Genomic DNA, 11,375 nt, shown 5'->3' on the forward strand with positions numbered 1-11,375 from the left:
CTGTAGCAAAGAACCATGGCCCATGCTGACTATATTATGTCAGTGCCAAAATTTACACGATGCAAGCATATAAGTTGAAAACTTGCTTATAGAATTCACCCATTTAACTCAATGATTTAGTATTGACAGAATTTAACATTTGCAAGATGATTTGTTGTTAATTCTAACATCATCAAAGTGACTTCTGCACAATTTAACATGGCATGTTGGGCACACTTTAAGTCAGATGGTCAATTAAAAGAAATCATTTAAATTTGATTTCACATAGTTTTTTTTAATTCATACCGCACATTTGAAAGTATACGCTGCATAATTTCCTTCACATATAAAAGCAGTATAAGGTTATCATACTCCAATCATATGCCTTAAATTTTGTCTTGGAATATTTGTGCCTTGCATCCATATTGGGATATTACTGGCCTACAATTGACAACTATAATCAATAGAGAACTGATCTTCATTGATAACTTTACATATTCTTTTTAAACAATTATTATTGCACGCAATCAGTATTGATGCCCAGCGCACAGAATTCTGGATTGCTAACCTATGCTTCAGTGTGCATGTTCTGGTGCAAAGCAATCATGATTCAAAGTAGAAGCTGAATTTTAGTTCTTATTCAGTTTAGCTATTGGTATTCGACCAAGTTTATACAAGAGCAAGATCAAATTAAAATACCTGCATGAAGAAAGGTTATAGTGTTCGTTGACACAGTTTTGTGTGGCAGTTTGAATAAAATTGGTTCTTCTGGATACAAAAAAGAATGGAATGGCCTCTGGATGACTTTTTCTTTGTGCGGGAAAATCACCCACGTCTGATCTTTCTGATTTATAACTCCCCGCATAATTTTTTTCTGCTTTAAAGCCACAAAGCTTTAGAAAAAAAGAGAACCCTTTTAAGTGTGCAAAATAAGTGATTTCATTTGGAAAATGCAATATATTGTGTTAATATTGCAAGTAAAGAAAGAGTTAAAATGTTATTGCTCACTGCGCTCGGCCTTACATAAAAGAAGTGTTTTGCATACTAACAGCATCACAGGCTACAACACTGATTAGAACATTCTGCTTTATAGTCAAAATCCATAGCTCATTTTTTTCTGGAAATAATACCGTGGTAATTATAGATCTCATCAGCTGATAATTTCATTGGCATTGTACTATATTTCAAAGTGCTTAATAACAAAATTTACGCCAATCAATTCTTATCTGTTTTTAAAAAGCATTTGAAACATTGAAAAAGGATTGCAACATTTAAATACACACAATATCAGTCTACTTACTGATCACATTCAGTATATTTACTTGATACTGGAAATAAAACAGAATATGACAGTAGGATTACAACAGATAGTATGTATGTCAGATGATACAGTCGATGTTTACGTATCTTGCGATGGAAGAGAAATACCTCCTGATAAACAAATTAAACTGCACTGCTGTTCTGATGAGCTGGAAGGTTTTAAAATCTCAAAAGGCATCACAATCCAGAAGCCATATTTCAAGGTTCACTTCTTGCTTCATAAAGCGAACACCTTTGCATCTGTTACACTACTCGAAGCCACCATAAAATTGCGGGCAGTTATAATTAGATCCGCTTTCACATTCACGAATAATACTGTTGTTTGCCTGCCGCTTTGATTAAAGCAACCATTGTCTTCCAACAGCTAGCATTAATTCTTCCAAGATGGTTTTCTGATGAGGCGTTAGTTTATTCCAGACTGCTGTTTGTTGTCTAATTTACGCCAGGTCCCCGCTGTGTTCTGTTTAAACCACGCTCTTTGTCTTGCCTTTGAAATTTACCAAAACTTACAAGAAATCAATAGTTAATTGATTATTCACTTTTCTGCAGCTTCAAACAGCAAGCTTGCATAAGATCCTGGAGCAGTCGCCCTATTTTCAAGGCAGGAGGCTGTGTGGTGGCAGATATCTACAAGCATTTTACTGTAGGCACCCCCACGAGCTGTGCGGTGGCATGCAATGCCAGTACCCGATAAGAATAACGAAGACGGTCTAACGAAGCAGAGAAGTCACTGTGTGAGTTAGATCCTTTTTACTGCTTTAAATAAATGCCGATTTACTGGGGATCAGAAACAAGAATACCATGTCCTTCCAGACATTCCTCTGCTGTCACTTACTCTTTCCTTTTTGCATGGCATTGACCAATATGCCACTGCACCGGACTGATGTAAAATTTGCGTCGGAACTGGGATGAGGCTTGTACTGTACCTCTGACATGGAATAAGGATGGCAAGCACGTAACATTACGAAATCTAGGGCAAATGCGAGAGAGAGAGAGAGAGAGAGACAGATGGCGGAGCTGGCCAGAAGCCAAAGCCAGTGAAATGAATTACATTGCTGAATAACTGTACACCATTGATTCTGCCACTTGTTGCTGCATGGCAATAGGGGCCCTGATGTTGGCAGGAATCTCCTTACATGTCAATGTATGCCTCAGACAACTTTTCACACATAACTCACAACACTGACACCGATACGTCGCAACAGACGGTGCCTTGTGCAAGAGAAGGAAAAGAAGCACAATCTCTGCGATCTGGCCATTTTGCTTATTGAAGAGTGGAATACTGGCATTCACAGACGTAGTTATGTGCCACAGAACTCATGTGTGCTGAGTTGAAAGTGAACACACCCTCCCCACACTGCGTGGCACGAAGAGGCAACTCTCCATACAGCTACCACTGTGGGATGAAGATTTCACGAATCGTCACTATGCCTACAACGTGGCGTCTGAATTCCAAAGGAGAATATTTACTGATGGATAGAAGGGAAACTTGGTCCCAGGGCTACAATGTTTGGGTCTTTTCCGAAAGCCAGGCACAGTCGCAGCAGATTGTTCAATAAATGTTCCATATCCTGGATGAAGCTAGACATTATGTGATGCCCAGGGGGCTTTGGAAATCAAATACGATGTTTGAAGTAGCACAATTTGAGGTACATTATAAAAAAAGCAATTTGAATTTCCAATGAGGCGATGCATATCTGCATGCTAATTAGACTAGTGTCAAGCCTAGTCTGCATTCTGCTGTTGATGGCTAGGAATGTGCTTGTAAGCTCTGCTGAGAGACCGTTTTCTGCATAAATTATCAGCTTTGTTCTACTGTTCATGTTTTTTTTACAAACAAATACAAAACCTAAGCATCAAAAAAGACTTCAAAAATAAAAAATTATTGATCTATAAAACTTCCATTTGAGATTCTAATTAAGGTTGGCACAGAATTACATCATAATTAGTAAGTTGCACCACAGCCTCGATATGTTAGACATTTAAGACTTATCTTTGTTTATACTTTCAGGTATTAAAGACTAATTACGAGAAGGAAAAAAATTATCAGGAACAGCCACCTAGTGGCAACATCATAATTTCTTCCAGCCTTTGGGGAAGGAAGGAAAATCAAGATTCTTTGGAAATAAAGGTTCCTGTTTGTTATACACCATAGTGTTATGGTAATATATCTTTCTTTAATATATTAGCTTTCATGTTTTTTTATCAGCATAACCAACATCACTTAGTTTTTAAATTTGCATTTCAAAGCCTTTTCTTGTTTGCAACCACACAGATTAGGATGGTAAGGTATTGTATTTCAAATATATCACCACCACATTCCTAAAGTGTTAACATATACAAATTTTTGACATACAAAACCTCTTCATCTCAGCACAAACTAGATTGATCATTTTTTAAACACACAGAGAAGGCACCCATTCATTTTACCATTCGTTTTGAAACATGTCTGTACACCAGAGCACAGTGTACAAAGAGACAGAAATTAAACATGCGCATAGTAAGCCTTGTTCAATTTAGTGTGGGATTTTTTTGTATGTTTACCTTTCACCAAATAAGGTTTAGTGTCTGTAATTAATTCATTTTGTCCCCAACCTTCGAGCCAAAATCATGATATTAGCCAGAATGCAACCTAAAACAGGCTTTCAAAAATAAGCAAGAAAGGGTAGAAGCATGGGAAAAATTAAACAAAAAGGGAATCTGTTCAGCAAAGCAGGAATAATTGCAGTGCAGTGAGAAATATTTACAAACCGATAATGGGGAGGCAGTGGAAATTTTGTGAAGAAAACAGGTGAGGAGGAATCAGGCAAAAAAAAACCCCCAATGTCATCACCCATTATAATGGCAGCAATGTTTTCATGTCATTTGTACTCTAAAGGTACTGAGCAAAAATATTTCTTACATTAAGGAAACCTAACTAACTGAGCAGCTTTAAGATTACACACAATCATTTCCTGGCTTTGTTCCAAGTTCTATTGTGTCGGATGATCAGTGTGTTATATCACCTCATAGTCTATGCCTTCGTTCACACCTCTGTTGCAAAATAGGAATGCTTCTTTATTTTTAAACTCTATTTATGGGCAAAGTCTGCTTGAAAATCAGTGATGCACCCCTCCCCCACCAATATCTGAATTCACTCAAGGAGGAAGGTAGTAGGCACCAATGATTGCTGTCAGCGAGTCTGCCGCTTTGAACCATTATGTAAAATGCTTCCATTCTCAATTATTGCTTCTGCCATTTTCCAAAGATTTCTTTTGTTCACGAAACGAATTAACTTTGTAATTCTAGTGAGCTATTGACAGCATTGCAATTAAAGAAGTGGGACTTAATTAATCAGAGAATGCTTTATCCTCTAGCCTGCCACGTTTGTGTGGTCACAGTTATAATTTAAATATTTTCAAAAATCTGTGTAATTGTACAGAATTCCTTGGGTCTCGACACTGCATTCTGACTCCAGCGGTATGGTTCTCCCATAAACTCTGGACCAGATGGGCGCTCTGAGTCTGTACTTGCCATCAGGCAGATCACGGTCAAAATCTGCCTCCCCAATGATCACTTCCAAATTTACCGGCAGATTAAAGCCGGCCAGTGGATGCCTGATGCTAATAAGAGGGAGAGGTGAGCACTGCCAAGGCAAGTTAGAGACAACCTCAACAAGGGAGTGTTCTTACAGGACCCTGTTAGGTTAAAATGGGCAGAGGAGGGAGAGAGAATGGAGGGTAATGGGAGAAGCCTACCCAGAATAAAGGAGAGCCTGTCTGGTTATGCCGTTTAGGCCACAAGGGTGGACTATTCTGTACACAGACCCACTACTGGGACATTGTGCCTCTGGTGCCAATGGCATCTGCCAGCCAGTTCCAAAAATGCCACTTCCTGTCAGCAGGCGGTCCCTGCATCCAGCTGGTAGTGGGTCGGGGAGGAGGGGGGTAACTGCTCCACTCAGGTCAACATGTCAGTGGCACCACAAAGCCCATTGCTTACCGGTGTCTTAACAAAGAACACCTCCTGACAGCAGCAGGCTGCCAGTCTGCTTCCCAATTGGCCCCTGAGAAATATTCCCAGTGGTGGGAATCTGTCCGAGTGCCATCCTGACTCAGCCCTCTTGCCCCAGCCACACTTCCAAGCTTAAAGAATTCAGCTAGAATTGTACCCTTGGTGGGTCAGCGGCATGTATGGTTGGCAAATTTGATTGGAGACCTTGGAGTTGATCATGTGATAGTCGATCCATGACTTCTACAAATGTTATTGCCTTTGCCTTAGATTGGTTGGGATGCTTGTGAGTGAATGTTCCCATTCATGATTTTGCACCAATGGCAGTTGTAATAAATTGCAAAGACTCAGCAGACAAAGTCTTTTATCCAAGTGCAGGTGTGCTCTCCGGTAATCTCAATATTTGCAGCTAAGGTCCTTCTGTTTTCATCCTTTACAAATATAATTCCATTCCTGTTGAAATTATGTGTTCGGGTATGAAAATTCGGATCATAATGCAGAAACTTATGACCCCACCAAGGTAGGGGTTTTGACAAGGGGGGGTGTGGCATGGTGTCTGCAGTCTCTTCCTGTGCTGTCTGGGTTGGAGACTATTTTGAGAAGCACATATTTCAGGATGTCCCCTGCAAGCATTATAAGCATCTAAATAGAGTCATAGAAGGGTCTGTGCAGCACGGAAACAGACCCTTCGATCCAACTCCTCCATGCCGCCTAATCTAGTCCCATTTGCCAACACTTGGCCCATATTCCTCTAAACCTTTCCTATTTATATATCTATTCAGATGCCTTTTAAAAGTTGTACTTGTACCAGTCTCCAGCACTTTCTCTGGTAGCCCATTCCATACACACACTATCCTCTATTTGAAAAAGTTGCCCCTTAGGTCCCTTTTATATCTTTCCCCTCTCACCCTAAACCTATGCCTCTAGTTCTGGACTCCCCCCAACCCACGAATGTCTAATTGCCCTACCCATGCCCCTCATGATTTTATAAACCTCGATAAGGTTACCCCTCAGCCTCTGACGCTGCAGGGAAAACAGCCCCAGCCTGTTCAGCCTCTCCCTATAGCTCAAATCCTCCAACTCTGGCAACATCCTTGGAAATCTTTTCTGAACCCTTTCAAGTTTCACAACATCCTTCTGACAGGAGGGAGACCGGATATTCCAAAGTAGCCTAACCAATGTCCTGTACAGCCGCAACATGACATCCCAACTCCTGTACTCAATAGGAGAAAGTGAGGACTGCAGATGCTGGAGATCAGCCTGAAGAAGGGCTCATGCCCGAAATGTCAATTCTCCTGCTCCTTGGATGCTGCCTGACCTGCTGCGCTTTTCCAGCAACACATTTTCAGCTCCTGTACTCTGTCCATTAAAGAAAAGCATACCAAATGGTACTATCATGTGACCTTCATTTTCTATATTTAGACCTCATGGGACCATTCAACAAATTTACAAAAACTAAGCAGTTGGCTGCAAGTGGAACAACAACTAATACCAATTAAAAGACCATGCGCCCAACCTACCAAAAGGGAAGCTGAAAATGTGTTGCTGGAAAAGCGCAGCAGGTCAGGCAGCATCCAAGGAGCAGGAGAATCGACGTTTCGGGCATGAGCCTTTCTTCAGGAACCTACCAATAAGGGAAGACAATTTTGAAGTGACTTTGCCATTCTAAAGTCTTTGGAAGTATCATAGAGTGCTTTTGGACGTGCCTAGGTGAGTTCCTAGATTTGACAGGGAGCACTGCTATATTCTGATAAAGAGGATGGAGCATTTGGTCACCTGTCCACACAAAGGCTGGAATTTTCCTGGGCCCTTGAGGGTGTGTTTCGGGGGAGAGGCATCATAAACTCAGGTTATGGTATGGTCGCCTGGCAATTTCAATAAAGGAAAGTTGCTTCAAAATGTTATGTGCAGTGAGAATTATAGAGGGCAGATTTCTAGCCAGCCTGGTGGGTCAGTAGTTAACAAGATTTTAATGAGTGGCGCATGGAGACCGCAGTCTCATCGAGCCCCATGTGGTTAAAGGATGCAGCAATGAGGCCAATGACAGTGCTGCCTCTGCCATTCAGTCATCCGGAGAGTCACAGTGTGTGGAAGTCACAGAAGGGAAGGGAGATTATTGTCAGGTTAATGCTGAAGTGGGGAGTGGAAGTTGGAGCACCAACAGCATGGGGGGGTGGGGGGGGGGGGTGGAGGAGTTTGAAAGGTGGCTGCACTAATGGGTTGGCATTTAAAAGAAACAGCGCCTCTAATGGGTAGGCAGGGGTCATTGCAGGTGGTAGCACCTAAGGAGAGGCACTCAACAAGAATTAAGCTGGCAGAGGGCAGCACGGTGGCTTAGTGTTTAGCTCTGCTGCCTCACAGCGCCAGGGAGCCGGTTTTGATTCCAGCCTCAGGTGACTGCCTGTGTGGAGTTGTCATGCTCTCCAGTGTCTGTGGGGTTAGGAACCCACCCCACCCACCCTACCCCACCCCACACCGCCCACCACCCCAGGTCTGGTTTTCCAGTTTCCTCTCATGGTTCAAAGATGTGCCGGCAAGGTGGATTGGCCTGCACTGCTCAAGGATGCATGTGCTGGGTGGATTAGCCATGGGAAAAGCGGGTTATGGATGGGGGGGAAGGGGTTTGGATGGTCTTCGGAGGGTTGGTGTGACTCAATGGACCAAATGGACACTCTCTGCACTGTAGGGACTGTGTGAGAAGTACTTACGCTCAAGGGCCTAGCCAGGGAAGTTTTTTGGGGGGGGTTGGGTTGCACCCATGTTGTGGGAGAGGCAATGGCCTAGTGGTAATCCAAAGATCCATGGCAGATGGTGGGATTTGAATTCAATCTTTAAAAATCTGGAATTAAGGGTGTAATGATGACGATGAATCCATTGACAATTGCCGGAAACCATCTGGCTTAATAATGCCCTTTAGGAAAGGAAACTGCCATCTTTACCTGGTCTGGTTTATATGTGACTCCTGACCCACAGCAATGTAGTTGGCTCTTATCTGCTCTCAGGGCAATTAGGGATGGGCAATAAATGCTGACCTAGTCAGTGATGCCTTCATTCCTTGAATGAATAAAAGAAATGAACATGCAGTGCAATGAGGGAGTCCACCTGCCTCAGGACCCACCCAGGCTTTGTGACTTTCCTGCCTGGAGGGTGAAGCACAGAAATGGGGAGGGAGTGCCAAGCATAGCAGGAACAGCAAGAGAACCAGCTTCTGGGTGGGCACCTGGAGAACACTAAGGGATGGGTCTGGGAAGAGCCTTTCATCCAAAGAAGGGCAATCCACTTGGAGATACTTCTGTAAACAGCCTCAACTCGCTGCAGAAGTCCATGTGGTATTGTTAACACAGGCTGAGGTTCTCCAGGGAGACCACCATTGCCCTATGCCCCAGTCCTCATACACGAGATTTGGTAGCTAGCAAACAGCACTGATCCTGAAGATCACCTGGGCACCAACTATTTAACTTATACGCCTCTGGTCTTTTCAAAGATTCACTGAGGACATATGTGAGATCACCGAGTATGCAACCCAGCCATTCATCGGGGAGATGTTACAACGGGGAGCAAGTGAGGACTGCAGTTGCTCGAGATCAGAGTCAAAAAATGTGGTGCTGGAAAAGCACAGCAGGTCAGGCAGCATCCAAAGCCAAAGAGTTGACATCTCAGGCAAAAGACCTTCATCAGGAGATATTATTACAGCCATGCTCAAGAGCACTGTGACAATGTGGGATAACAACACAAGGCAGACAATCAGATGGAGAGATCTTTGATGTCAGTGGATTCCATCAGTTGCAATGTTCCATTCATTGCATGGATGTGGCTCCCAATTTCCCATGGACCAGCCAGAAGCCTCCATCAGCTGGAAAGGATTCCATCTTATCAAGATACAACTAGTTTACAACAATTAGATGAAGTTTTTCCAGTTGCATGAACATTTTTAAAGAAACATCCATGATCATACACTCTGAATTGCTTACAGATAAATTGAATTTTTAAGTCCACCATTATTTTGTTTTAAGGAAATGCACTCAAGTCCAAGGTAGGTGAGGACATAAATTCAGCAGCTGTCTAAAATACGGGTGTGGATTACACCAAGGCCCAGGAGGATTCATAGAATGTCACACCTGGAGAGTGTCAACAGATCTTCAGATAGTTATGCTTCAAAGGGAGAGATGTCATTCCAAAAACTGAACTGTGGTCTCCCTTGGACTGCTTTCCAGACTGCGGACATGATATGAGTTGAAAGAAAGGCAGTTCTGGGTAAAAGGCAGGTTTGTGTTTTACTGTTTGAGGAATATACAAGAAATGGTTTTGAAAACTAAACAGAGGTCTTTCTTTCTGTGTCTGTTAATGTGATAAGAGTGCTCGCATGCAGGTGTGCCAGGTCATGATCCAAGTTACAAGGTGCTGAAGTGTACTGAGCTGAAAATGTGTTGCTGGAAAAGCGCAGCAGGTCAGGCAGCATCCAAGGAACAGGAGAATCGACGTCTCGGGCATCAGCCCTTCTCCAGGCTCATGCCCGAGACGTCGATTCTCCTGCTCCTTGGATGCTGCCTGACCTGCTGCGCTTTTCCAGCATCACATTTTCAGCTCTGATCTCCAGCATCTGCAGTCCTCACTTTTCACTGAAGTGTACTGAGGTGACAAAGCTAAGAACTTCTTCCACTTCACACTCCGGTTAGCTCTCTCTCTCTGATTACTGAAAAAAAGTGTCAGCAATGCCACTATTGAAGAAAACAAGACAAACCCCTTTCAGCGAACTGCTTAATCAAGAATCTCCAAATCAGCCTTCCTAGAATCACCCATCCCAACAGCCATAACATTTCAGAAGCTATTTGCCATTAAGCCAAAAATTGATTTATACCTCTTTCACTTGTACTTTTGGATTTGCTCCTCATTTCTATCCTGTGTATGTATAATATATGTTTTATTGTATTTTCTCCAGATTTGGGAGCTAATGAACTCACTCTTTCTTCAACTCAAGAAAGCCTGGTTAAATAAACTCTTTTTTAAAACATCAATATATCTGGACTGGGAAAAAGTGTCCCTGAGAAAAAGGAATTTTAAAAATTAACCTTGCTGTGATCATTTGAGAGAAGGGTGATGTAAAAAAGGAGAGCTTAAACATTTGAGAATATCCGATGGTGAATTGTAATGAACTGGGGATCTACATCTGGGATGAGGGTCAGCCTTCAAGAATGGATAGCTAGGGAAAATATTTTCCCATTAAATACATGGCTATGCACTCCCGTGAGGAACACGCACACTGCAGGAGAAGAGCCAAAAGACAATCAAGCAAATCACCGAATGTAGGATTCAGGTGCCAAGTCCAGTCAGTAATACCATTGCATATGGTGCACTGAGCATCTCTGTAACCCAGTGGACTGCTGTATAGTACACAACCTGTCACTGTAGAATGCAGAGGCTTTAATTAATAAGATCATCATTGCTTGCATCATCTCATCAGGAGAATGTGCAGGAAGCTGTTCAGCAGCCAGTACAGCACACTGCAGGGGAGGTCTTTATGGCAATGGTGAAAGTGAGGACTGTAGGTGCTGGCGATCAGAGTCAAGATTAGAGTGGTTCTGGAAAAGCATAGCCTGAAATTCGATTTTCCTGCTCCTTGGATGCTGCCTGACCTGCTGTGCTTTTCCAGCACCACACTAATCTAGACTCTTTATGGCAATGGCCTCGTGGTATTATTGCTGGGCTGTTAATGCAGAGACCCAGGTACTGTTCTGGTGACCTTGTTTTGAATCTTGCCATGGCAGAAGTTGCTATTTGAATCCTGAGGTAAATCTGGAATTAAGAGCCTAATGATATCCAGTAACCATTACTGATTATTATGGAAAAGCCCACTTGGTTCACTAATGCCCTTTCGGCAAGGAAACCTAGCCTTGCCAACATGTGACTCCAGACCAATGTGTTTGGCTCTTAAATGCCCTCTGGACAATTAGGGATGTGCAATAGATACTGGCCTAGCCAATAATGTTCTCATCCTGTGGTAAGAATAAATAAAAATATTCTGCCCCATTAGGGGTTCCTTTCCCCAGCAGAAATGAGATGAAAATGGGTTTCACAGCTGTTACTGA

General features: G+C 42.6%; 1 long non-coding RNA gene across 1 annotated transcript; it reads left to right on the top strand.

Moving 5' to 3' along the window:
* The first annotated feature begins 2,405 nt into the window (after positions 1–2,405).
* On the top strand, positions 2,406–9,379 carry LOC140477444 (uncharacterized). Its single transcript, XR_011960732.1, has 3 exons — positions 2,406–2,948; positions 3,311–3,461; positions 8,774–9,379. It is a non-coding gene; the product is annotated as an uncharacterized lncRNA (long non-coding RNA).
* Positions 9,380–11,375: the final 1,996 nt, after the last annotated feature.

Source organism: Chiloscyllium punctatum, chromosome 5 (genome assembly GCF_047496795.1).
Source record: "Chiloscyllium punctatum isolate Juve2018m chromosome 5, sChiPun1.3, whole genome shotgun sequence".
NCBI lineage: Eukaryota > Metazoa > Chordata > Chondrichthyes > Orectolobiformes > Hemiscylliidae > Chiloscyllium > Chiloscyllium punctatum.